This window comes from Cervus elaphus, chromosome 7 (genome assembly GCF_910594005.1).
Source record: "Cervus elaphus chromosome 7, mCerEla1.1, whole genome shotgun sequence".
In the NCBI taxonomy this organism is placed as follows: domain Eukaryota; kingdom Metazoa; phylum Chordata; class Mammalia; order Artiodactyla; family Cervidae; genus Cervus; species Cervus elaphus.
Window position 1 is genome coordinate 26,546,214 of NC_057821.1, and position 27,299 is coordinate 26,573,512.

Consider the following 27,299-nt stretch of genomic DNA (forward strand, 5'->3'; position numbering starts at 1 on the left):
TGGGAAGACATGTTCTTAATGTACACAGAGTATAAATGACTTTTTAGGACAGTCTTGTGGGTTTTAACACTTACACAGACTCATGTAGCCACTACTACATTCAGGATAAAAGACAGTTTCACTATTCAAAGAAGCTATTTTATGGTAGACTTGTGTAGTCAAACCTTTCATTAATACCCAACCTGGAAATAATTGATCAGATTAGTGCTTCTATATTTTACCAGAAGTTCATATAGACAGAATCGTATTATATTTAATGTTTTGAGATTGGCTCCTTTCCCTTAGAATAAGGCTTTTGATATTCAACCATGATATTAGAGGTATTAATACTTGATTCCTATTATTTGCTAATTAGTGTTCCAGTGAATTAATGTACAGCAATTTGACTGTTTAATCTCTAAAGGATGTTTATGTTGTTTCCAACTGAGATGATTATAAATTAATGTGGAGTCTTGCCCCAAGGTCACAGAAGCAGAGCCCAGGGCCAAAGTCATCCTGGAAGCTGACTGAGCCCCATTATAATCGTTGTCAAGAGCCCCCCCTGAACATTACCAGCAGACTTCCTGACCCCATATTAGATAAAAATGCCCACCATATATTACCCCAAGGCCAACTTTGCAGCAGAAATTTTCTTTGTTTTGAAGCTATAAGAATTGGCTGCTAACCCACAAAAAGCGTCAACTTGCCACTGAGAGTGTAACCTGCCATACGCACAGTGCCCACATTATCTCTGCTCTTTGTTTTTAATAAACTTCCTCCTTTCTGCAGTACTCTGTATCTGGAAATTCTTTTCAAACCCATGTTTCAGACTGCCATAACAATTAAGATGCTATAAACATTTATGTAAACATTTGTCTGTGAATATCAGTTTTCACTTTTCAATGGTAAATATCTAAAAACAAAATGACTGGATCATAGGATTAAAGCAGTTACAATTTTATAAGAAACTGCCAAACTCTTTCTAGAGTGGCTGTACCATTCTGTATTCCTACTAGAAATGATTGAGAGTTCCAATTGCCTCACACAATTACCAGCACTTGGTATTGTTAGTTTTGATTTCTTGTTTCACATTTCACTCATTGTTAATATTTAATTCTATCCATTATAATAGGTATGGGATGGTATTTCATTGTGCTATTATATGAATCCATCTTTGACGCTTTTGAACTGTGGTGTTGGAGAAGACTCTTGAGAGTCCCTTGGACTGCAAGGAGATCCAACCAGTCCATCCTAAAGGAGATCAGTCCTGGGTGTTCATTGGAAGGACTGATGCTGAAGTTGAAATTCCAATACTTTGGCCACCTCATGCGAAGAGTTGACTCATTGGAAAAGTCCCTGATGCTGGGAAAGATTGAAGGCAGGAGGAGAAGGGGACGACAGAGGATGAGATGGCTGGATGGCATCACCGACTCGATGGACATGAGTTTGAGTAAGCTCCAGGAGTTGGTGATGGACAGGGCATGCTGCGATTCATGGGGTCGCAAAGAGTCCGGCATGACTGAGCGACTGAACTGAACTGATCTGAATGGCTATAATGTTGAACATTTTTTTCCTGTGCTTATTTACATTCTGTGTATTTTCTGGGAGTCTTTAGTCCATTTTACAAACATTATAATAGACTTTATTCTAAGAGCAACCTTAGGCTTACAGAAAAGTTGTGCATAAATTACACAAAATTTACCTATAACCCTTATTCCCTGAACACTGTTCCACCTAGTAACTGCTTGGATCGGTGTGGTACATCCGTTATAATTGATGAACCAACATCAATTGGGCTCCACCCTCTACCTGTCCATTTCTACTCCCACTTCTTCTAAACCCCTAGCAACCACTGATCCTTTTACTGTGTCTATAGTTTTGCCTTTTCCTGCATGTCATGTAGTGGAAATCGTATAGTGTTACAGCTTTTTTCAGACTGGCTTCTTTCACTGAGAGAAATGCATTTGAGTTACCCCCATGCTTTTTTGTGGCTTGATAGTGCATTTCTTCTAATTGATGAGTAACATCTCTCAAGGCTCAGATGGTAAAGAATCTACCTACAATGCAGGAGACCCGAGTCCGATCCCTGGGTTGGGAAGATCCCCTGAAGAAAGAAATAACTATCCATTCCAGTATTCTTGCCTGAAGAATTCCCTGGACAGAGGAGCCTGGCAGGAGATAGTCCATGGGTGGCAAAGATTCAAACACGACTGAGTGACTATCACTTTCACATTCCATCCTAAGTGTGTTTGACAGTTTGTTTATCCATTCTCCTGGTGAAGAATATATTGGTTTCTTTCAAATAATTTTAAGCCATAATAATTGTATTAGATATTTTTTGAAATAGCTAAAGTCAAGTTATTTGACAGTAGCTTTATTTTTGGGATGTGGAGTCTAGGAACTTTGAGTTACCTGGAGAAGACCAAAACAGTACTTCACTTTGTAAAGAGGGAAGCTACCAACTTGATTTTCTAACTTGAATTTATGGGTTCCATGTCCCAGATGTTGTGGGACATAATGAGCCCATGAGGGCAGGTCTCGAGGGGAGGGTGGTAGTGGGAATATTGTTCTCAACTGAGGATACATCTTTTACCATATCCCTGCTGGTTGTTTACAGGGAGCCACTGAGATGTAGATTTTTCAAGACCTCCTAATACAAACAATAATCAGGCAGTTTAGGGTTTCAATCTCTTCTTACTACTCTCCACTGGCATCTAATCACTTTTATCTTTATATATCTATGTGTATCTCTCTCTATACACACACACACACACACACACACACACACACACATAGATGTAGATAGATATTTTGATATTAGTTTTCCTCTCAGATTTTCTTCCAATATTCTTTGATATATTTTTCAGTGCTAATATTTCAAAATTTTATATGGCAAAAGTGATCAGCTATCTGAATATTTGTTTAACCTCTCTGGAGTTTATATGAATCAGTGTAGAAGAAGGTGGAAAAAGCATTAGAATTTGAAAACGGTCTACACAGGAATTGCTTGAAGGAGAGTTAGGCAAAGGAGAGCAAAGCTACCTCCAAGAGAGTAGAAGGGAATACAAATATCCAGGAAACCAAAAAAGCAGTTCTTAAAAGAGATGAGTGAGTACTTGGAGGATTTAACATCTCGATCGATTGTCTACTGTAAATACTTAACATTCATAAATTCTGACTCTCTTCATTTTAAAGTAGTTATAGCAGGGAAGGTTTTTGCATGTTTGTTTTTTAACAAAAAAATATATTATCTCTATTTGGCATTTAAATTGCTTTTATATATATTAAAATTTTAAACTTTAAAAACAAATTTCTCTAATTCTTTTTATTTCAAATTTTATATAGAAAGAATGATCATGAGAGGTAGAGTTTGTCTTCTATTTCATGAGAAATTAAATCCACTTGAGCAGGGAAATTCACATTAAAATTTATTCCACTTAAAAACATAGTAAATTGGAGACTTGTGTTTCTGAGTAGAATGTGGTGGGTAATACTCTTAATTTTGAGAATAAATGAAATGAGTAAGTTAAATCGTAGATTTAAACAAGTCAAAATGACTGCAAAGAGCCAATTTTGTCTCCATGCTGGATCTGATTCTTTGACTTTAACCTTCCCATTGCTTTTGTTCACTAAAAGGATATTGTTTATACATAATGGCCTGCTTTGGGGAACCCTATCCCTCTGCTTGAATGTTAAACCAAAATGCCTTTGTGTGGGACCCTGTCCACCTGTGGGTGACTACAGGAAGGAAGAAATGAGCAACATCCTCTCCCTGAGTCTTGCCATTCTAGGAGATACCTGCCAGATTAACTTCATTTCCTCACCTCCCTTCAACTTTGTTCTATAAACGAATCTGGTATCCAGACCCCGAGAAGATGGTTATTTTGAGACATTAGTCTGATGAGTAAGCCATCTTCTTGATCTGCTGGCTTTCCTAATAAAGTCCTATTCCTTGCCTCAACCTGGGAGGCTTCCCAGGTAGCTCAGTGGTAAAGAATCTGCCTGCCAATGTGGGAAACACAGGAGACTTAGGTTAGAGCCCTGGGTTGGGGAGATCCCCTAGAGAAGAAAAGAACAATCCATTCCAGTATTCTTTCTTGGGAAACCCCATGGACAGAGGAGCCTGATGGGCTACAGACCATGGGGTCACAAAGAGTCAGACAAACTCAGAAACTAAGCATGGCATTTGCCTCAACATCCCATCTATGTGCTTATTGGCCTTTCATGCTGCAAGCAGAGTGAACTTGATCTCAATGACAAAAAGCTAAGGAAGAAATACTTACTTGAACAGATAAGCTGATTCTCTTGGCAGTTTATTTCCTGGGGATAATTTGCTAATTCAGGAAAGGGTTTAGTTTGATCAGAGGGACAATGGTATAGCCTTTGACAGACAGGTGAATCTGTAGCAATGAAGTAGAAAATAGAGGCTCCCACTCTGAGGGATATTTTTTCCCATGGGACGTTTATTAAGTGCTGTGGCAGTGCAAGAGGTTGGCAGGGGAAGCAGAGGAAAAGAGGAGAGTAGTATAAAATTTCTACAGTTTTGAAGTGCTTGAAAGAAAAAGCTTCCTAGAAGGAGAAACTCTCAACAAATAGACGTTTGCCAGGTTTTGAACCATGTTTTCAAAGATAGCAGAACTTAAACCTTTAGGAACCTGATCATTTGCACTTATATTTTGCTTAAATAACAGGTTGGACAGACAATTAAGATATCAAGCAAATACACCTGTACTCCCAGCAATAACCCTCTGAAATTATGACAAGAATGTAAAATTTCTATGGAAATATTGATAAATAAAAATAGGGAGAAAATAGTGTATCTTTCAAAAATGTATTTTCTCTGAAGAACAATGATCAGAAAATATTATATTTCCTAAATATGAGTGGATGACTTGACATTCTTTTAGAATGAATACATGGCACAGGACACAATTTGAGGAGCAAATGGTGAATTCATGTTTGCATGTGCTGAATTCAAAGAACAAATAAAATAACCAAAATGAGATGTTCTAGAAGTCATTAAATATCTGTTGGGAGCTCAAGAGGAGTATAACTGGGGTATAGGGAAGAGGTTAAGAGCTGGGATGAAGAAAAAGACCCTGTAACAGGCCTACAGAGTTCCATAGATACAAAAAAAATGAGTATTTCATGGGAGTCAAACAAGATTTGAGTGTCATAGGCTTAGTGACTACTACTGAAGATTGAATAAGGGTACACATGGTAGAAAATATCTTTACAAGAGAAAAATTACCTACCAAATTGGTGGTTAAAATACTCTCAGGCTGTGTTTAAGAGGTGACTAACATAATCTGCATAAATAACGGATCCAGTGGAAAGTTAATACCTCTGGAGGCCAAGACCATACTAAACTGGGGGAAACATTATGAAAGCAAAGGGAACTGTAGACTCTGGAGAAGAGGGACATCTCTGAGTGCTTGAGATGATGAGAAAGTGCAAGAAAACATGGGAGTGCTTGTGCAGGTTAATCATAGAAATTGTCCCAGTTGCACTTTTGTTTCTCAGTTAATTATGGTCTAGATTTGTCACCATTTGGTTTTTTTTTTTTTTCCCTGAGGGAGGAGCTCACACATTACCATGTCTCATTAGGTTTGTATCTCATAATCACAACCTCAGATGTAGCCCAGATTCATGCTCCTGTTACTACCAACCAGTTAATACTGACCTCCATAGATGATGTTATTTATCTCTGTGCAGAAATGATCTTCCAACATTCTGTGGGGTCCTTGCATTTTTCTTTCTACTTTTTCTGAAAGTCCCTCTGATCTGTATATTGACTTTTTAGGTCCTTTTCAAATCTTTCTTCTAATTGTTCTCATGCACCAATTTTATCATGACCTTTGCCTCTGAAAAGTATGAATATTTTAGTTCCTTTTTATGAAACCTAGAGGATTCTCTAAGTTTTCAACACTGAAACACAAAAAAGGTGTCTACATTAAGCTCCTCTCCCAGCAGTAAGAGCAATACCACCCCTCCGCAACCTTATGGACGAAATACAAAGGTGAACAATTTATAGCCCAGAAAGATATCTTTGCTAAGTATTAGTTTCGGCTGATTTATTTCTGCAATCATTCTTATCTGGGCAATAAAAACATTTGTAGTCCCTTCTCATATTTTCTAAAGTCCTATGTTCAAAGATCAAGAACATACTAAGAAGTGAGCAAAGAGAAAGAGAATGACAGGGAGACAGGCTCCTGATTACACTCAGTAGAGGATTCATGGAGAGAAATGGAGATGGGAAAATCAGCAAGCTCTTGAAAAAGAAAATGCATGAATTATGCCATATGAACTATTTAAAAATGTAGATTGCAATAGAGTCATAAAAATAATATAAAGGCATATGAAATCCATTAACTCAACTGTCCATTTGTTCTAAAAGCACTTAACTAAGTTTTCACCCTTTTCCATGGTGCACAAGCAAGTATGAATTAATAAAAATTTTAAAAGCTGGATAGCAATGAATCTGAACATTAGGTGGGATAAGTAAATGATTATCCTTTTATTTGATATCTGACTTAATTCTATTATTGAAAATACATTTTGAGATAAAAGTATGCACTTGGAGGAATGTGTATCATGGCATTTCCTCATCTGCCCCTATAAGAGGTGTGCCAGGCTCAATTCCCATTCTGACACCAATAGGTTGGCCCATGGAGTTCACACTTAAAGTAACACAGCACAAAATCATAGACACACAAAATCACAACACACTCCAAAAGTAAATATATATATATATATATGTATATATATATATATATAGAACTGTCGAAAACTGAATGGAAGGGAAGTTACAGAGAGGATTGACATATCTGAGCAAGACACAAGCTAGTCTCAATCTAGGGAAGCTGAGCTGGTCATTTTTACCAATAAGATTAGGATCTAAAGTGAAGGATTTCTGAAGATTCCCCAGAATGCATTTATCAGTATTAACTTTTTTTCTGGCTTCCATAGTGAGTTAACTGTAGAGAAATAGGCCAAAGGTCTGTAACTGAGTAGATTAGAAAGTTAAATACACTTACTTGGCAGAAATTCCTGATATTTTCAATAGGATTTTAATGGTAGGACTTGGGTGTTATTTGGGGCTTAATCTTTTCCTATTTGATATTTTCACACTGATATGGAACAACAATTTCACCAGTAATAAGGCAGTAAATAGCAAGTAATAGGCTCATAGATTAAGAGGAATATGAAAACCATCACCTTGACATCATGGTATCTATACATTCACAAAACTATGGCCACAATTTTCTTCAAGTTCTTGAAATTCTATGAATCAAAGAAGAAGGTAGGGTCTAGAGGAGCTTCCTCGTCTGATGTCCTTTGTGCATACAAGACCATTAAAATCTGCTTTTAATCTTTTCTGTTATTTTCAAATACATCCTCCAAATAGCAGAGTTCTGCTTTTCTCATCTACAACATGTTCGAGACACATATTTTTACTACTTTGTCTGACAGGAGGAAGGGGTAGGTATGGGAACATCTTGTGCTTGGTTGTCCAAATTGCCCACCTGAGAGCAGGGATCATTCTCAGACATGGAATGAATGACTCTGAGGCCAAAGAAATGCATGATGCTGATGTGAGCATGGGGACTGACAGCCATGAGGGTCAATGGTGTTCTCAAGCAGGGATCAAAATGGGAAGAATCAAGATGTATCTAATATACTCAGGTAATAACCCCTAGCATTTAGTTTATATCCTAAAAAGTTAGTGCAAATGACCAACAAATGAAAGCTGGGTTGTTTCTGAGTTATTGCCTGTAGCAACTATTAGAATCTCTAATTTAGTTTTATGGATTGATATTGTTTAAGGCTTGGGGTTATCCTGGAGAGAGCAAACTCTTGACAATTGTAAGTATCTATCAGAACTTTTTGCACACACAGGTTATAAACAATTATGGGACTGTAAAATTAAGAATCAGCCACCCTCAATGTCCCAGGTAGATTTTCCACAAACTTTAATGAGTTTAGATTTCAAAAAAAAAACCAACTATATATATATATAGTGAAAGCATATATATATACACACACACACACACACACACATATATATATATGTATATAGTGAAAGTGTGTATATATACACTTCCTTACTCTGAAAAAGGGAATAACAGAATTCTAGAAAGTCGGTATAATATTTTACTTAAATATCTACCTGTATGCTAGTCTCTTGAAAACAACGTAATAAAAGCAGGAAGAAGGACAGCCATTCTTCATAGAGTTTTTAAATGTGTGTGTGTCTTCACATGAGCATATATATCAGCTTTAGGTTCATGGGCGCCCATATTTATTACCATCCTATGAACGCAGAGGAGTAAAGTGCAGTCCAGAGTTCCCTTCTCTGCTGCTTCCTGCCCTCCTGCCGCCCTCATACCCCTGTTGGTTACAGAGCAGGGAGGAAGAAGCTGAGTAAGCTTCAGTATTGCAGAGGGGGCTCAAGAGAAGAGAGGAAACTGACACTGCTTTGTTGACAATTGAGCCAGGTGAGTTAAAAGTATTTTGTCTCCTAAGAATTTAGAAGTGGACTGCATGTGTGTGTGGGTGTGTGTGTGTTCGTGTGTGTGGGTGTGGGGGTGTGTGTGTGCATGAAGGGCCTGAGAAAGCTCGATAGAGACATGGTGAATTTAGATAAAAGGATCTAGATTTAGTGGCTCTGGTCCTCATGATTTGTCCATCTTTATTTTTTTCTTTTCTTAGTTAGAAAACCTTAAGAGCTCCTCAACAAGAGCCGAGCTCTCTCCAGCATTGGATACTGGGCCTTCACCCTGCTCTCTCTGACTCTCAAAACTAGTCTGGCTCTTTCCCTATTTATTGGTCATGGATCCCTTTCCGTGGTCTGTGTCCTTCCTTCATTTCTGAATTCTCCTTCCACCACCATCTGTCCAACAGACATTTTTTTTCTGTTAGGTGAGAACATTGTGAGTCCTGTTTCTGCCTTGTACTTCTCTACTTAAAGTCAATCCTTTATAAACGAAAATCCCTCATAAGACTTCTTTGTACTCTTTTACTCATTTAATATTAATGTCTAAAACAGGATGCGCTTCCCTGGTGGCTCAACAGTAAAGAATCTACCTGCAATGCAGGAGACTTGCAAGAGACACGGGTTCAATCTCTGGGTCAGGGAGATCCCCTGGAGAAGGAAATGGCAACCCACTCCAGAATTGCTGCCTGGGAAATCGCAAGGACAGAGGAACCCGGCAGTCTACAGTCTATGGAGTTGTGAAAGAATCTGACATGACTTAGCCACTAAACGACAACAAAACAGGATATGAAAACCATGATAATACAATGCATGTAAAAAGAGACCTGTAAGATTTAAAAACATAATTCTATTTTCCTTCATACAGATGCTCAAATCAAAGCTTTAGTTTTTAAGAAAACAAAAGAATTATACCAATTAGACTTTTGCCGCCGATTTGAGAGTACTATGCTCTGTCATCCCATAAGGGAATAGATTACCTGCACAACTGGCCATGCTGTATCACAAAAAAATTGACAGCTATTTTGTAAATATTTTCCTTTCCTTGATTATATCTTTTGAAGAACAAAATTAAAAATTTTTAAGATCCAATTTATAAATTATTTTTGATTCATGTTTTATATGTTCTAAGAAATACTTGCCTAAAGTCTTGAAAATTCCCCCTGTGTGCTTTTCTAGAACATCTATAATTTGTTTTATATGCAACTCTACTAATATTTGATTTTTTAAATATTATGAAGTTAGAGTTGCTGGGTTTTTTTCTACGTGAATACTCAGTTGTTCCAATGCCATTCATTGAAAAATTATTCTTTCTCCCATTGAATGGCTTTGGCACTTTTATTGCTAATTATTTAAGCATATAAATATGGATGGATTTCTGTATTTCTCATTCAGATTCATTAGTCAATGTATCTCTCCTAATGCTAAAGACATACTTCTGAGTTAATGTACCTTTATTGAAATTAAAAATATATATATAAACTCTCACTTTTTTCTTCATTTTAATGTTGTTTTGACTAAACTAGGCCCTTCGGTATCAGTTTGTGAATTTCCACAAAGGAAAAGGCAGCTAAATTTTTCATGGGGATGTGGTTGGTGCTGCAGATTATTTTAGGGAGAATAGAAAATTAACAATTATGAGTCTTATAAATTGTAAAAGAAAAAAAATGGAATTTCTCTCCCTTCATGCTTTCTTTAATTTTTCCTAACAATAGCTGGCAGTTTTCACAGAAGATATACTGCATGCCTTTTATGACGCATAGCCTTAAGTATTTTACACTTTTGTTAATACAAATGAATTTTCTATATTTAATTTGTCATCTGTCTATTGCTAGTACATAAAGTTAAATTGATATTTGTATATTAACAGTATTCTGTAACCTTGTTAAATACCCTTATTAGTTGCAGATGCTTTGTAAATTCCTTAGAAATTTTACAAGTATATTCTATGCATTATTTGCAAATAGAGATAGTTTTACTTTTCAACTTTCTGATTTTTAAATGTTCTTTTCCTTTTTACTGCAATGGCTAGTACCTCAAGTAAATTATTGATGAAAAGTGGTGAGAATGGGTTCCTTTTCCTGTTTTTCAATCTTGGAGGAAACATTCAATAATTCAACATTAAGTACAATATAAACTTTAGGATTTTTTTCATGAATGTCATTGATCAAGTTGAGGAGATTCCCCACATTGCTATTACAATGGCATTTTAGTATTTTTAAACTATGAACAGATGGCATATTTTTTCAAATGCTTTTTTAAAAGTCCTTGAAATGATTACCTGTTTTTTTCCCTTTATTTTGTTAATATGATGAGTTGCACTGATTGCTTTAAGAGTATTGAACAGTCTTCCATTGTGGTGATAAATTCTGCTGACTCCAGTCTTCTCATATATTTTGGATTTGGAGTTGTAATTTCTTTGTAAAAGATTTCTTTTATTTTTGCTTATGAGTGCTGTTGGTGTGAAAACTTACTTTTTGTGTAATATCATTGCCTGGTTTTGTTTTCGATATATACTCATCTCCTGAAACAAACTGATAAATGTTTCCTCACTTACTATTTTCTGCAAGAGTTTGTAAAAGACATGCTATTTCTTCCTTAAATAGAAGAATTCACCAGTGAAATCATTATTCTGAACTTTTTTGAGGAAAGGTTTTGATAAATTCCATTTCTTTAATAGACTTAGGGATAATGATATTTTATGTTTCTCTTGCATCACCTCTAGTAGGGTGTATTTTCAAGGAATTTTTAAAAAATTTAGTCAAGCTTATCCAATTTGCCCTATAAGTTGATAAAATATTCTCTCATTATCCTTTTAATATATACAGAATTAATGGTGACAGCTCCACCTTTATTCCTAATGTTGGTAATTTGCAGTATCTCTTGATCTGTATTATTCTTGATCTGTATTATTCTTGATCTGATAGATGAATATTTTATCAGTTTTGCTGCTCTCTGCAAAGACCCAAATTTTGACTTTTAATTTTTTTCTCAATTATTTGTTTCTTTTATTTTGTAGATTTTTGTTGTTTTGTGAAAATTGACAAGTTGCTGAAAAAGCATTCAAAGCAGTGTAAGTATTGCCTTTCTTCTAGTGATATTCTGCATTCAGTTTGCCTCTAGAGTATGTTCTGCAGTGCATTGGTGTAATTCTTGATATAGTAGGATACATGTCTACCATTTTGTATATATTTTTACTTACCTCATCTGACTTTTGACCTTTGTCTTCCCTTTTCAGTTTTCTTTGGATTATTTGAATAATTTCAGGATAGGATATTGTTTTATCTTTTGACTTTTTAGCTCTAACACTTTACATCATTCTTACATTTTATATTTATTCAAAATATAGAAACAGCAACAATGTAGGTCCTTTTAACTCCCCTGCCTTCTGTACTTTATGAAAAACACATGTCAATATTCAATTTTTTATAAATCAAATATTTATGTCTTTAAGAGAAAATAAGAGAAAGGTAACTACTTTATATATCTAGATATTTACTCTGGTGGCTCAGACAGTGAAGAATCTGCATTCAATGCATGAGACTCAGGTTCAGTCTCTGGGTCAGGAAGATCCCCTGGAGAAGGGAATGGCTACCCGCTTACAGTATTCTTGCCTGGAGAATTCCCCATAGGCAGAGGAGCCTGGCAAGCCATAGTCCTTGGGGTCACAAAGAGTTGGACACGACTGAGCGACTAACATTTACTTACACATATACACATAGATATTTACCACTTCTGATGTTGTTTAGTCTTTTCTGATTCTCTGATTTTCCTTCTGGTATTACTTCCCTTGTGAATTACTTAAACATAAAATCTGAAATCATAAACCACTAGCAGGAAACAGGAGCACAAAGCAATACCTTCACTCATGTTCATTGCTGCATTATACAATGACAAAGACATTGAAAAACCTAATTGTACATCAACAGACAAGCATATAAGGAGAATATGTATAGAATACAATGATATATTATTCAGCCTTAAGAAAGAATAAGATATTACCTTTTGTGACAAGACGAATGAGCCTGGAAGACATTTTGCTAAGTGAAATAAATCAGACATATAAAGATAAATATTGCAAGATCAGATTTATATGTGGACTCAAAAAAAAAGAAATCTAAACACAGAAACAGAGTAGAATGCTGCTGTACCAGTAACTGGAGCATGAAGAAAAGGGAGACGCTTTTTAAAAAAAGAAAGAAAACTAAAGTACAATGATTGTTTCCAGGGATTGGAAAGAGGGAACCCTAAGTATAATTTTTTAATAGGTACAGAGTTTCATTGTTGCAAGATGGTTGTTCATGATGGTTGCACAGTATAAATATACTTAACACAACCAAATTCTACACTGGAAAATGGTTAAGATAAAAAATTTTGTTATGTGTATTTCATCAGAGTAAGAAAACTGGGAAACTGAATGAATTTAACAAAAATTATGAAGTAAGTAATTTTAATATTTTTCCTTTTCATGCAGAACGAGGTCATGAGAAAATCACAATGGAAACAGGTTCCAGGCAAGAAATAACCCTATTAATTTTGCTGACTTTTCATTGGCAAGAATATAATCAAATAAAGTAGCAATGGAGATAGATAATATACTTTGTCTGGGATGTTGATTCTAATGGATCTCTCCTCTTACTAGCTGTGCGTCAAAAGAAGCAGGAGCCAAGTGCATTGTGTGGCCTGTGACCTAATTTTCACTTACATGATATGTGAAACAATTATTCTAGAATGTTCCCATTTTTTTCTTACAATAATATAATCATTAGAACTATAGCATCCTCTTTCTAATGCTATTTCTTCAACTTATCTTTTAATGTCAAGGGGATTCAGTAAGGGAATATATCAAATTAATACATATACTGGGCTTTATCTGACTACTGCTAAAATACTTTTGGGCAGAGGGTGCCTTTAGTCTGCTATTGTTCTATCTCTTTATAAGCATCTTTCTTGTGTAAGTGTAGGTCTTTATTTTATTCTGGAAGATGTAAGCCTCAATGAAAAATCAATGCTTTTTATATATACATCTTTATCCCCAAGGAAGTGCTATTCTATTTCCAATATGGTATCATTTTCAAGCTTAGTTGTTTTGACAGCAAATGATGTATTCTAGTAAAACAGTATTTACTCTGTTTGGTGAGATGGTCTTTGAACTTCATGGTTCCAAAATGTGCATCAGTTAGGGCTCCGGAGAAAACTATAGAAATGTATAAAAATTTATCCTCCTCCCTTCTTGATATTGTGTCCTCATATTGATTTGCTTCTCTCTCAATTATTTTATTCATGAATGTGAAGAAATCAAAGGTAATTCCTATAAATGTATTTCACCATTGACCTTGAGTTATCTCATTTGTGACTTACACCTTTTTCTCCACACCCAAAGATCATGATTTGTTCTTGAAACTTATCTTTTCAACAGAAAGTTAGCTTTGTCAGTTATTCGTCATTCTCTGTTATTGACTCTAATTTGTCAGGTTGTTGTAATTTATGCAGATATTCCTTTAGAGTCAAGGAAATTTTATTAATCACACACCTCTGAAGTGCTGCCATTTTCCACATGGCTAATTTGAATGTTTTATCCACAATATATATATTAAGATCATTTGACTTAGATTTAATCTGCTGCCATTAAAGATTTGTCTCCTTTGACTTCATGGAATTTCATTAAGAAGAATTTAATTTAGGCATTAAATAGAAATTCACAAAACACAGTTTTATGCATTCATCAGTTGATGAAAATTTTATAAATAGAGTAACACAGAAAAATTACCCTGTAATATATTACAATACACTAATTCAATATTCTCTAATTTAACATCTGTGGCAATTCTATACCACATACTATTTGCAATATAAAATTGAGTATATGCAGTAGTTAAAAGCAAAATAAAACGTATTAAATCTCAATTAACTGAATAATAAAAGCTTAACTAGTGACAAAAGGGATCAGGACCATTTTAAAAAGGTGAACATGAGAAGAAATATTCCTGACAATTTTTCTCAATACACTACATTCATTCATTTCATGCCAACTTTCCTTTGGGGGAGAATATGCTATGGACAGGACTTCCTTGGTTGCTCAGCAGTGAAGAATCTGCCTTCAATGCAGGAGCCACAGGAGTGAGTGTTCAGTCCCTTGGTTAGGAAGATCCCCTGGAGAACATGGCAACCCTCTCCAGTATTCTTGCCTGGAGACTTCCATAGTCAGAGGAGCCTGATGGGTCACAAAGAGTTGAACATGAGTGAAGTGACTTAGTATGCATGCATGCTATGGACAAAATCCAGACCTTACACATGGTGCATCTGTATGCAGTTTATATGTACCTACATGCAATGTATGCATGCATGCTTGTATGTGTGTGTAAAAATGTGTTTATCTGAATTGTGATAAGATTAGTTTTAAACATAAATTTTGAATTAATTCTGCATTTGATTTGTATTTACATTATGTTTTTATTGATCTCCCCTTTTATTTTTCAGAAGATCCTCAAGAAAAAAATGGTAAAATTTCTGAACCTGTTACTCTCAGACTGCTCTCACATGACTGATTTCTTGAGCCCTTGAGATCCCCATGCTCTTAATCTATACACCTTTCCTTATCTTGTTTTTTCCTACGTCTCTGCCTTTCCCTCCCTAATTTTTAAGCTGCAGATCTTCAGATTATATTCTTTCCTTAGTTTCTCTAATAATCTTTTTCAGTTCTCACTTTTTCTGCTCCACATAATTTTTCCCCATAATCATTAGTATTTTCTGTCTTTCTGTGATCTGTTATAGTTTCATTAAGAAGTTGTTGAGATGAAGAGCATTCAGTGGAAAGGCCCACTGTTTCCACTCTGCATATTTTTCCAGAACACATTGCAAGATGGGAACTCTGGCACATATCTCAAGTTTAAGGGCTCATTTTGATGCCAATGAAACTTGCCCAAACTAAAAGAGTTGAGAAGTGATCTCACATACTGAGAGAAATTTGTCCATCCTTTGTTCTTTCAAAGCCTATGAAATTTATGTTAGAATCCACTAAACAATGAGAAATGAAGGTTTATTCTCTGTGACAGAACTTATTGTCCAAAGAATCCCAGGTGTAAAAGTATTTCCCATGAGTATTCTCAGAATTTTTTTTTAACCATAAGCATTGTTTTCTGTTTTGGGTATTTTCAATGTCACACTTATTATTAAACAAACTGCAATTTCTATTAAATATGTAAAGAGGAGTTCTATAGCACAAGGAGTGCTCAATCATAGTACATCTCTTAATTCTTAATTTTTCATGTGAAATGCATGGACAATGATTATTGTAAGTGTTTTATTTTATTTTATTTTCAGAATGAGAGAATTTTATTTTATTATTTTATATATATATATATTTTTTTCATTTATTTTTATTAGTTGGAGGCTAATTGCTTTACAATATTGTAAGTGTTTTAAAAACATATTTCTTATACCCAAATGCACCTCTTAGAAGTTGAATGACCTCTTTTAATGATAGTTTTGCCATAGAAATTTTTTTTTTCATTTATTTTTATTAGTTGGAGGCTAATTACTTTACAATATTGTAGTGGGTTTTGTCATACATTGACATGAATCAGCCATGGTTTTACATGTATTCCCCATCCTGATCCCCCCTCCCACCTCCCTCTCTACCCGATCCCTCTGGGTCTTCCCAGTGCACCAGGCCCGAGCACTTGTCTCATGCATCCAACCTGGGCTGGTGATCTGTTTCACCCTAGATAATATACATGTTTCAAAGAGAATTCAACTCAAGAATATACTGATTTATCAGGTATATAATCTTTATATGACTATAGCCACAGATAGAGTCATGGACAGATGGACAGCTTTATACTGTTCCTTTCATCTATTTCCAAGTATCTCTCTTAGGAATAAGTGTGTATTTTCATTTTATTCTGAAAGATGTAGGAGGTAAAATACAAGACTAATGATTAATATATCTTTTATCCCAGAGAAATAGAAGAGCATTTCAGTCTACTTCCTTGTGTGGTACATTTGCAATCTTGTTCCTTTTTCAATAAGGGGTATAAGGAAGTAAAACACACAGAGTTTTTTCTCTGATTGGTGAGATGATTCTCAATCTTGTAGCACCAGTTCTCAGAAATGTGTGCCAGTTAGGATCGCAGTGAGAACTGTAACAGTCTTTGAAAGTTCTGTTTTCCTTTCTTCCTGATATTGTGCCCTCATTTTGAATTAATAGTTTCTTTCTTGCTTTTATTTTCTCAATAAATATGAAGAAGAAAGTGGCAAATCACATTAATGTATTTCCCTGTGCACATAATCGAAGTATTATCTACTTTTTGTATTTTCTCTAAACCCCTTAAACCATCATTCTCATTGGACTTCCATATGTTTACTTTATTTTCTCCAACCTTATCTTTGCCCTGAAGGTTGCCGTCATCATTTGCTATTCAAATACCCCATGTTGTTTCTTCTTTGATTTGTTTTTGTTGCAATCTATGCAGATATTCCTTTCAAGGCAGCCAATTTATTAAACATATACATCTAAAGTATTGGCATTTCCCATAATGCAGATGGGAAAGTTTTGTCCTAGATATGTCAGGTCATTTGATTTAAACCATTAGAGTTACATTTCACTGCTATGTAACACTTCATTTTCTTCTTTTCATGGAATTTTATTAATAAGAACATTAGTTAGGCATGTATTAAAAATAGAAACATAAAACACAGGTTATGCATGTATGTATCAGTTGGTTAAAAAGTGAATTGAGGTGCTCAGGTAAATTTCTCTGGAGTATTTCTGGAAGCAGTGCTTCAAGATTCTCTTGTCTAGTATTTATTGTGGAAAACAAATTGTGTAATAAGTAGAGTCAATACAGTGCGTGTAAATTGAAAACCAGTGTACTTATGAAATCGTACAAATTGAATAATAAAACCCTAAGTAATGTCTAAAAGGATAAGGAACATTTTCAAAGGCAGCCATGAGAACTACTATTCATAAAATTTTCTTGCAGATCACTAAATTCACTAATTTAATAATATTTTTATTTCAGGGAGTATACTCTCAGGGTAAAACTGGCCCTATATCACAGCGTTTGTGTGTGTGTATGCATCATTGTCCTCATTGGTTTATTACTATGTATAAATTTTGCATTAAGTTGGAATTTGTGTGATATTTACATTGATCTCTCCATTTTAATATCAGAACATTGGACATCAAATGGTAAATTTTCTGAAATCCTGTAAACCTCCTCCCCACCTCGGTAAAATGTTTGCTCTCCTGTTGCGTTAACATTCCCTCCTTTTTCATTTGATGTCAATCACCCATTCACACTTCTCCTGGGGATCTACCTTTACTTACTCATTTAACATCTTACACACTTTTCCCAGATTAAGTTTCTCTTCTTACAACTTCCCTCTTTCTGTATTTTCCATATTCCTTTCTTTTCATTCCAAAGTGCTCTTTCCCTATGACATTAGCTTTTTCTGTTTTCCAAGCATTTGCCCTGATTTCACTCAGAAGGCAATGAGATAAAGGGCACTAGTCTGACAGGGACATCGTTTCCATTTTGTACATTTTCCTGGAACACATCCAATATTAGGACTCCTGTCATAGAGGCCAGGTGCGTGGGCCAGTTGTTATACCACTGATGCTTTTATAATCTAAGAGATGAGAGAAGGCTCTCATTTGCTGATTTCAGTTTGTCTATCTAAAATGGCATGTGTAAATTCTGATTTTGTGCATTAGTCAAAGATGAATTTCAGCCTCATTATTCCACTGGTATAGAGTGTCTTACCCCAGCATTCCAAAGTATCTGAATATTTGGACCTTCCAGCGGGCTCAGTGTTAAAAATACACCTGCCAATGCAGGACATTCAGGTTCAGTCCCTGGGTAGGGAAGATCCCATGGAGAAGGAAATAGCAACTCACTCCAGGACTCTTGCCTAGGAAATTCCACAGACGGAGGCTGGTGGACTACATTCCATGGGATCACAAAGGAGTTCAACATGACACAGTGACTAAACAGCAACAATAACATCTAGAATATATAAAGAACACTTATAAAGTATATGAATATTCTTTTATGATTCTCATAGAAATTTTCTTGTATATAACAGAGGTATTCTTTCTCTTTTATCTTTGCAATGAAACAATTTATTTACTATTAAACTTCAGTTCCTATTTTGTATTTGTAGAAAGAACTTAATTCACAGGGTATGTTCAATTGCTATGTACCTCTCAGACCAAAAAGAATCTGCCTGCAATGCAGGAGATCCGGGTTCAGTCCTTTGGTCTGAAAGATCCCATGAGGAGGAAATGGCAGCCCACTCCAAGTATTCTTGCCTGGACAATCCAATGGACAGAGGAGTCAGGCAGGCTACAGTCCATAGTTTCACAAAGAGTCACACACGACTGAGCAACTAACACTTTTACTTTTCTGATTTCTCAATTTTTCCTGTGAAAGACATAGAGATCATTACTGTGGGATTTTGCCTAAGATATTGTCTTATAATACAAACAAAATGCAATTAGAATTTAACAGTCTCCATGTATTTGTATTTTAAAATCATTTCTATTTTAGAGGAAATTCAACTATATATTGACTTAATATTTCAAAAAAGTTGTATACAATGCACAGATTATTGGGCAATGGTGACTTTGATCTACTCTTTCTCTTTCTAAGTACCTCTTTTTTAGTTATGAATCTGTGGTTTCTTTTTATTCTGAAAAAGGTGGAAAGCCCAATACAAACCAATGATTGGCATATCCCATATCCTTTAACCCAGAGGGAGGGCTATCACACTGCCTTGCAGTCTATAATTTCCACTTTATCCCTTTGTCATCAGGAGGTGCATCATGTACAGAAGTGCAATAAATCTTTCGTTGATTGATGAGATGTTCTTTGAACATTGTAGTCTGTATTCTCAGAAAACAACTCTCAGAAACAACTTTGGAAGCATTTGAAAGTTTTGTCCTCCTTCTTTCTGACATCATGACTAATTTTGAATGAATTGTTTCTTTCTTTTTTTATTGATAAATATGAAGGGGAGCAAGGTAAGTCCTATAAGTGTGTTTCCCTGTGTATGTAAATGTGGTTTCATCTGTTACTTGTGCCTTTCACTTCAACTTCTAAAGATCATTTATCTCAACTCTAAGTTGTGAATATTTTACATGATTTTTTTCTGGATCTTGTCTTTGCAACTAAGGGTTTCATCTTCATTTTCTATTAAATTATTTTCCCAATGTGGTTATTTGATTTGTCCTGTTATTATAATGAATGTAGACATTCCTTTTCAGTCAAGTAAATTTTACTGATCCCAGTCCTCTGTAGCCATTAGGTTTTTCAAACTGGCTGAAGTGAAAGTTTTGTCCAAGATATACCTAAGTCATTTGATTTAGACCCACTTCACCATCATTGTTTTATTTTTCTTCTCAAAGAACTTAAGAGAAATTTTATTTCAGAAAAGAGAAATTCACATACACAGTGTCATGTATTCCTAGTGATGAAAATATTTTTATTACTGGAGTCCAGGCGATATATTGTGTAATACCACTAGAAGTAGTGGTAGATCCTCTAATTAAGTGGTAGAGCCTCCAATTCAGTGTTCGTGGCTACTTTATATCACTTCGATGTAATAATCAAAATGAATGTACATATTCTAAAAGGCAAAGTACTTATCAGGTCATACAAACTGAATGATAAAAGCCTAGCTATATCAAACAGGATGAGGAACTTTTTAAAGGGTACCATGAGAACTGAAGTTTCTTACAAGTTTTATCAAATCAGAATACTCATTCATTTTATGCCCATTTTCATTTTGAGAAAAACAGTCTTTGGAAAAATTTGAGCTCTCAGCCACTGGACATGTGTATATTGTGGGAGTGTGTGTGTGTTCATGCAGTGGTATGTACATGTGTGTGTTTGTGTGCACATCCATGTGGGTTCACTTTGAAACATAAATTTTTCATTGCATTTAAATTACCTTTCCATTTTTATATTATATTTATTTTGATCTCTTTCTTTTCTCTTTCAGAAAGACCTGCAATGACAGTAGGTAAATTTTCAAAAACCTTTTGCTCCCACTCCATTAAGATGATGATTTCTTTTTGTATTAAAATGTTCTGCTTTTTAATCTGTATCTACTATTGGTCTGCTCTTCTCCTGAATGTCTACATTTCCCTCCCAATAAAATGATTATGCACTTCTTTCTTGGAGAAAGAAATGGCAACCCACTTCAGTGTTCTTGCCTAGAGATCCTGTGAACAGAGGAGCCTGGTGGGCTGCTGTCCATGGGATCGCATAGAGTCAGACCAACTGAAGCGACATAGCATGCCTGCATCCATTGAAGAAGGAAATGGTAACCCACTCCAGTATTTTTGCCTGGAGAATCCCAGGGACAGAGGAGCCTAATGGGCTGCTGTCTATGGGGTCGCACAGAGTCAGACACAACTGAAACGACTTAGCAGTTGGTGAGACAAAGGGCATTAGTCTGATAGGTATGTTTTGTTTTCCCTTCTGAAACACATCCAAAGAGAGGATGTCCATCATATATATCAGATTCAAGGAATCATTTCTATGGCAATGATACTTACCAAACATTTAGATATCAGAGAAAATGTCTATCATGTGAGTAATGTTCATCCATGTATTGTCCACTCAAACATGGGCAAACATCAGTCATTAGTTAATTTGAATTTGAAGCTCATTTATCCAGTTCTCTTTACCATACTGTCCAAGCATTGTCAGGTATACAAATAATTTTGCATGATTCTCCTGGAAAATAGTACTACTGTCTGAAGTTTGGAAGCGTTATGACTCCAGTTTGGTTCTCTCTCCTCAGGATTGCTTTGGCAATTCTGGATCTTCTGTTGTTTCATAGAAATTTCAGGATTACTTGTTATAGTTCTATGAAAAATGTCAGAGGTAATTTTTAGGGATCTCATTAAATTTTTTATTGCTTTGTGTAGTATGGACATTTTAGAAGTATTATTAGTTATAATCCAAGAACATGGAATATCTTTCTATTTCTTTGAATCATTTTCAATCAAGAATATAATCTTTAGTGTTTAATGTATTTTGGGTAATGATGTATTACAACTGTATTTTAGATTTCAATGGAATTCACTGCAAAAATGTATCTAATGAACATATGACTACTGTTACAGATAGAGTTTAAAGATATAGACTTAGCCTTAGACAATTCTATCCTTTTAGTTTCCCTGTTGAAAGACAAATAGCTTATTTTATCTTACAAACTGAATCAGTTTAATTCAGTTCAGTCACTCAGTGTTCTCTGACTCTTTGTGACCCCATGGACTGCAGCACACCAGGCTTCCCCGTCCATCACCAAATCCCAGAGCTTACTCAAACTCATGTCCATTGAGTCGGTGATGCCATCCAACCATCTCACCTCTGTCATCCCCTTCTCCCACTTTTAATCTTTCCCAGCATCAGGGTCTTTTCCAGTGAGTCAGTTCTTTGCATCAGTTCTTCACATCTTCAGCATCAGTCCTTCCAATGAATATTCAGGACTGACTTCCTTTATGATTGACTGGTTGGATCTCTTTGCTGTCCAATAGACTCTCAAGATTCTTCTCCAAAACCACAGTTCAAAAGCATGAATTTTTTTGTTGTCAGCTTTCTTTATAGTCCAACTCTCACATCCATACATGACTACTGGAAAAACCATAGCCATGACTAGATGGACCTTTGTTAGCAAAGTAATGTCTCTGCTTTCTAATATGCTGTCTCGGTTGGTCAGGGTTTTTCTTCCAAGGAGCAGTGTCTTTTAATTTCATGACTGCAATCACCATCTGCAGTGATGTTGGAGCCCAAGAAAATAAATTCTCTCGCTGTTTCCATTATTTTCCCATCTATTTGCCATGAAGTGACGGGACTGGATGCCATGATCTTAGTTTTCTAATGTTGAGTTTTAAGCCAACTTTTCCACTCTCCTCTTTCACTTTCTTCAAGAGACTCTTTAGTTCTTCTTTGCTTTCTGCCATAAGGGTGGTGTTATTTGCATATCTGAGATTATTCTTATTTCTCCTGGCAATCTTGCTTCCAGCTTCTGCTTCTTCCAGCCCAGCGTTTCTCATGATGTACTTTGCATATAAGTTAAATAAGCAGGGTGACAATATACAGCCCTGATGTACCCCTTTTCCTATTTGGAACCAGTCTGTTGTTCTATGTCCAGTTTTTACTGTTGCTTCTTGACCTGCATACAGACTTCTCAGGAGGAAGGTGAGGTGGTCTGGTATTCCCGTCTCTTTAAGAATTTTCTATATTAAGATGGGCCCCATAAAGGACAAAAATAGTATGGACCTAACAGAAGCACAAACTGAATAACAAAAGCCTAATTCATGACAAAAGAGACTATGAACTATTTAAAAAGATTAGTTCTAGAATTAAAATTCCTAAAATTATTTCTCAGTATAGTAAAATGACTTACTTTATGCCCCCCTCGATTTCTAGAGCATATCTTTGAGTAAAGTGAGGGTTTGGTCATTGTGAATGTGTTAAATGTGTGTGTGTGTCTGTGTGCTCCTGTGTATATTTATGTTCCATATGTGTCTTACTGTTCTGTATTTGTATGTTTTAGACTAAGAATAACTAATTTTTACAGGAAATATTTTAAATAAAGTGAATTGTCTTTGTTTTTTAAAATAATTACATAGATCTTCTCATTTTATTTTTCAGAGGATCTTCGAAAAATATTTGGTAAATTTTTCTGACACTCTCCACCCCATAAACCTATAAATAATTGTAACATTGTCTGCCTTTCTATTTGCATTTCATTCATTGACTCATTTTTCTCCCTTCATTTAGCAATATTTTATATAGACTACAACCATTGTAATTTTTTCTATTTGTTTTTACGTAATTTCATCTCTTCCCATTCCTTGGTTTCATTGGAGACCTTTTATTTCTCGAAACATTAGCTTTAAAAAAATTCATATGTCTCCAGAGACTTGTTGATTTTATTTTGATTGTTGTAAACTTGAGGTATGTTAGGTTGATCACCACATCACTTCCATCCTGTATATGTTCTCATGCAAATGACCATTGATGTAGAATCTCTATGACCTGTCAAGTTCAAGGGACAATATCCACTCAACTGATACTGACCCAAAACTTAAGTGAAAAGAAAACTCCAAATTTGCTAAGTAAAGCTTCTCCACCTTCTGTTCCTCCAAAGACTATAAATTCTGATGTCATTCATTGGTCAAGTGTGAGCTCTAAGCTAACTCTCCAATAAACATTGATCTTATTAACCACTTGCTTTGAGGTTAATCAATGTTTTACATAATATTGTGTTTTCTTTCAAAATTACTAGTTTTTGAAAACTGCATTTTTTTCTTAAGAATTTCCCGGTTAAAGAAGGATCATTTCATAACATATTTCTTATTAATGAAATGTTGTGTTAGTGAAAAAAATAGTGATTTTTTCTTGGAAACTTTTAAAAGATTTCTTCAGGAAATGTGATTTCATATGCTAAGTTTTTAATCACCCCTATCCTCTTGATATTTTTCTTTTACATTTTTATTTCAGAGAAATTGAATTTAGCAAGATATGTCTTTATATTTTGTAGGAGGCACCTGATTCTCCATTAATCCATGTGTAGAGAAAGGTCCCTTACTGTTTGTTTACTCATCAGTTTTTAAATATATCTCCAGTATGTCTGCTAATGGTATTAATTTATTTATTTTTTTATTTTTATGTAGTTAGAAGGACCAACACAATACCAAAGATTGATGTTGCTTAACCTGGAGAAACTGCTAATCTGCCTCTTCTTATGGGGCTGTTTCCCATCGTATATCCATTTGGGAAATGAGTGTATGAACTTCAAACTACATGACCTCATTAGTGAGATGGACATGAACCATGTGGTTTGGATTCTCATAAATTTCTGTCAGTTTAACCTAAGAGAAAACCAAGGAAGCATTAAAAAAATATTTGACCTCCTCCCTCCCTTTCTGCCATTTTCTTCCTATTTTAAATGTATAGTTGTTTTCTCTATTATATTCCATTAATAAATTAAAGATGGAAAAAAACATGTCTCACAGAATGTTTTACTGTGAACCTTAGCATGCTTTTGTGTGTTTCTCATAACTTTGTCTTCATCACTCAGTTATCATCTTTCTCAACACCATTATGCATGTGTTACATCATGCGTGTTCATATTGTTTGTCTTGTTATTGTCTTTCCAAATGAAGCCTTCCTTCTGCCTTTGTAATTCAATTTCCCCCATTACTACTTCTGTGATTTCTTTTCTTGATACAATCCAGGCAGACTTTTCTTTTGGGTCAACTAAATTTTACTAGTTATACATTTCAAAATTCTGCATTTTCAACATTCTAAAGTATGAATTTTCTCCAATATATGCTCAGTCATTTGCTTTACAACCACTATGTGATTCCATTAAGAAGTACTTCACTTAGGTATTATTTAAAATAGAAATTCCTATTACAAAAGTTTATGTATTCATCAGTTGATAAAAATATGAATAGAATTATCCAGGAAACAAATCCTGCATTTCCTTTGCAACACTGGTCAAAGATGTTAAGTCAATGTTCATGTCTTCAAAGACATCTTAGGTATTATAATAATGAAATGGACACCATCCATTAAGTAACAACTCAAAGAATTTATTACAGCTAATAACTCTAATGCTAAATAATTAATAATAATATATAATAAATAATAAATAAAGCTAATAACCATAATAATAAATCACTTGTTATGACAAAATAGCAAAAAAGCTAAAATATATATATATATGTATAGATGTATAATTTCATTTAGTTAGATTTTGGCTGTGCTGGATCTTCATCGTTGTGCAGGCTTTTCTCTAGTTGTAGAGAGCAGAGGCTACTCTCCAGTTGTGGTGTGTGGGCTTTTCATTGCAGTGACTTCGCTCTGTTGCGGGCAGATCACAAGCTCTAGAGTACACAGGCTTCAGTAGTTGTGGCACATGGGCTCAGTAGTTGTGGTTTCCGAATTCCAGAACACAGGCTCCATAGTGGTGGCACATGGGCTTAGCTGTTCTGTGGTATGTGGGATCTTCCTGGGCCAGGAATTAAACCCATGTCTTCTGCATTGGCAGGCAGATTCTTTACCACGGAGGCACTAGGGATGCCCAAGAATATATTTCAAATATAAATTTCAAAACTATTCTTTTAACAGTTTTTTCTTAAGATGATTTTTTTTTACTCCTATTCCTCTATTACAATGTGAGATGTCATCCCCTATGTGTGTGGTATGTATCTGTGTATCTGCATTCAGATAGTTATAAATTTATTTATAAATTTTATAATAAATTTTGTTTCTTGGTTTTCCATTTTCATGATATTGACCTTAAACTTTTCATTTTATCTTTTTGAAGAACCTCAGAAAACAAACAGTAAGTATTTTAAAAACTTGTTATTCACAAATCCCTATTACATGATTGAATTGCTTGCAGCCTTATCTTTCCAGACTTAATGTTTTTCCTTGTTTTGCCCTTCTCCAGGATGTGTACCTTTGCAGTTGCAGATTTCATTTATAGACATCCCCATAGAAAGTCCTCTCCATGTATTTTCTCAACCTAGAATCGATTTCAATTTATTTTTTCTATTATGTATCATTTATTTCCTATTGACACTGTCTTTATTTTTTCTATTTTTTTAGTGGTTTGTCATAAGGCTCACTGAAAAGTTGATGAGATAAAGAGCATTAGGTTAGGAGTTCACTTTGTGTGTCTCCCTGGACACCTCCCTAGTTAGTATGTTTATCACAGTCCAATTCCACCGATCCACATTTAAGCCAATTAGACTTTCCCAGACCTGCAGAGTTGAGAGAAACTGCCTACAGAATGCAGTTGCTTTGTCCCTTCAAAGCCTGTGTATATTCTGATATTCTTCCTTCATCTATAAACTTGAGGCACATTCTTCCATTGAGCTTGAGTATCTTATCCAAACATTCTTGAATTTAAGATTTTCAATATTACATTTGTGTCTCAGGAAAAGTTCACTTGTTTGTATTCTCTTTCAAGTCTCAATTTTTGATGTAAAAGATAATGAAACCATTGTCCTGGGGCATCACTGAGAATTTTTTTTCTAAAAGGGGATAAAATTTTAATAATTTTGGTATCCTTTAATGACAGTTTTCAGTGAATTTTTATTTCAAAGGAAATTCAGTAATATCAAATAAACGTATTTCACAGTAGTTAAATGATTACTCTTACAGGTAGATTTGTGGACAGAGGGACTCGGTCCCTCCTCATGTCTTCTCAAGTACCCCTCTTGCAAATGAGTGTTCTTTGTCGTCTGCATTTTTTTGAAAAGGACAATGGAGTAAGGCAAGACCAGTTACTGATATGACTTTTATCACTGAGGGCAAGCTATGCTACCTCTTTGCATGGTGTCATTTTCAACCTTATTCTTTTTGCAACCCAGGCCTATATGGAAGTGCAACATGAAAAAAGTGAAAAGTGAAAGTATTAGTCACTCATCATGTCCTGCTCTTTGTGACCCCATGGACCATAGCCCACCAGACTCCTCTGTCCATGGAATTCTCCAGTCAAGAATACTGGAGTGGATAGCCGTTCCCTTCTCCAGGGGATCTTACTGACCCAGGGATTGAACATAGGTCTCTTGAATTGCAGGCAGATTCTTTACCATCTGAACCACCAAGAAAGACTATGTTTCCCTCTAAGTGGTGAAGTGGGCTTTGAATCTCATGATTCTGATTTTCAGAAATGTATATTGTTTAGGCCCCTCAGAAAACGATGGCAGTGTTTGAAAATTTTGTCCCCCTCCATTCCTGACATGTTACTTCTTTTGAATTTTGTATTTGTCTTTTGACTGTCAGTA

General features: G+C 35.2%; 1 protein-coding gene and 1 long non-coding RNA gene across 2 annotated transcripts in view; both read left to right on the forward strand.

Moving 5' to 3' along the window:
* The window catches only part of LOC122696793 (butyrophilin subfamily 1 member A1-like), a 189,234-nt gene that overhangs the window by 54,020 nt on the left and 107,915 nt on the right, over positions 1–27,299 (forward strand). The gene's annotated exons all lie outside the window — the stretch shown is intronic.
* On the forward strand, positions 8,357–12,987 carry LOC122697220. Its single transcript, XR_006342023.1, has 3 exons — positions 8,357–8,477; positions 11,493–11,546; positions 12,948–12,987. It is a non-coding gene; the product is annotated as an uncharacterized LOC122697220 (long non-coding RNA).